Raw genomic sequence first — 2036 nt, 5'->3', positions numbered from 1 at the left:
TATAAAGATAATAATTAAGTATTTTATTAGAAGTTAATGATTATCCAAATTATATTTTAGATTCTTTATATTTAAAATGAGATGTTTATCCTTTATTTAATTATGTTTATCTGCAGTTGATTACATGAAACTTTAATAAGTTATACTTACTTATAATTTACTTGTAATCTCGAATTTTAAGTAATATGCATCAATAAACAGTACTTCATGCATAAAAAATGGTTTTTAAGAGTTTTTGTCAAATCCTTTATAATATAGTATAGATATAGATAGTATAAATAGATAAGGATGTAAATTAAGAAATATAAAACAAATTAAATATAAGTTTTAAAAATAACTCATCACATATTTATAATAATTAATTATATGATAAAATTTAAAATATTCAATATTGATTCATTTTAAAGGTGTTGATGAGACGATTATAATTATATAATTTATAAAAAAATATATTTCATAATAATTTTAATTAATATACGATTATTTATTTTAATATGATAAAAATGGAAAATAAAAAATAAAAAAGTAAGTGGTACGAAACAAATTATATAACTAATTATAAGAGTATAAATTGTAATTTAAAAATAAAAAAAAATTGTTCTTTAATATTTTCATTGGATGCGGAGATTTAAAGTTATGGGTTCTACATCTTTAAATGTGTAAATTAAGGGTGTAAAATAGCAATAGAAAACAAATTAAATACGATAACTATAAGGTATAAAATAAAAGTTTTGAAAATAATTCACTGCGTATTTATGTTATTTAATAATATGAGATTAAATCGAAAAATATTCAATATTAGGCTCATTCTGAAGACATTGATGAGACGATTATAATTGTATAATTTGTAAAAAGTGAAACGTATTTTTTTTAACATATTTTAGTTAATATACGATTATATATGATGATATGATAATGGTGTAAAATGAAAAAGAAAGGGATATAAAGTAAATTAAATAACTAACTATAATGGTGTAAAGTGTAACTTAAAAATTAAAAATAATTTGATTTTAATATTATCTTTGAAACAGGAGGAGGTGTTTAGCTTCAAAACTTGTACATGATGCATAGACGATGGTACCTCTTAATTTTCAACATCTAACCGTTGAAGCTACTTATATATATCTATACATCTAATAAATAAGTAATTTCACCGGGTGAGTCGGTTATCTTATTTTTCTGCCTAAACATGTATCTAGACACAATTTACATTAGTGGTTCAATTAGACTCATTTGAACGTATCTAGACACAATTTACATTAACAATTCAATTATATTCATTTGATTGACATGTGTCCTCTTATTCAATCAATCCTACTAATTTAGGATGCAATTGATTTTATTCTTTGGTTAATTAATTCGTATGGTAACTGATTCCCAAAAAAATGGTGTTTACTTCTAAGTTTAAATTTAATTTACTGATATAGTTTCATTTCTAAATTCAATTTTATTCTAGGGTTAACTTCATTTTATTTTAAATTCAATTTACTGAAAAGTTTTACTTCAGAGTTATTTCAACAGAACAAGTTTGAAGTCATTCTTCAGAGTTAGTTCACCCAAATTCTGAAGTTTGCTTTTTCAGACATAACTCACCCGAACTCTAGAGTCTGAACTCTGAAATCTTCTTTTCAAACTTAGAAGTCTGAACTCTGAAATCTTCTTTTTCAGACTTAGAAGTCTTCTACAATTCTGAAGAGTACAAGTTTGAAAAGTCATTCTTCAGAGTTAGCTCATCTGAATTCTGAAGTCTTATTTTTCAGATTTAGCTTACCCGAACTCTGAAGTCTGAAGTCTGAACTCTTCTTTTTTCAAACTTAGAAGTATGAATTCTTATTTAATGGTATTGGTTTTATACTTCAGAGTACAAGTCTGAAGAGTCATTCTTTAGAGCTTTTGTTGATCATCTCTCTCAGTGATTTGATGATAATCCCTTTTTTCTTTCACGTTGTATTTATGTTTCTGTATTTTTTCAGTTCCAGCGATCATCATTGAGTATGTTCAGTGATCGCTGAAGAACTTGCATTGTAAATTCATCA

The sequence above is a fragment of the Cynara cardunculus genome, unplaced genomic scaffold (genome assembly GCF_001531365.2).
Source record: "Cynara cardunculus var. scolymus isolate 2C unplaced genomic scaffold, CcrdV1 Un_Scaffold_7249, whole genome shotgun sequence".
Classification (NCBI taxonomy): Eukaryota; Viridiplantae; Streptophyta; class Magnoliopsida; order Asterales; family Asteraceae; genus Cynara; species Cynara cardunculus.
This window is presented reverse-complemented; position numbering follows the sequence as displayed.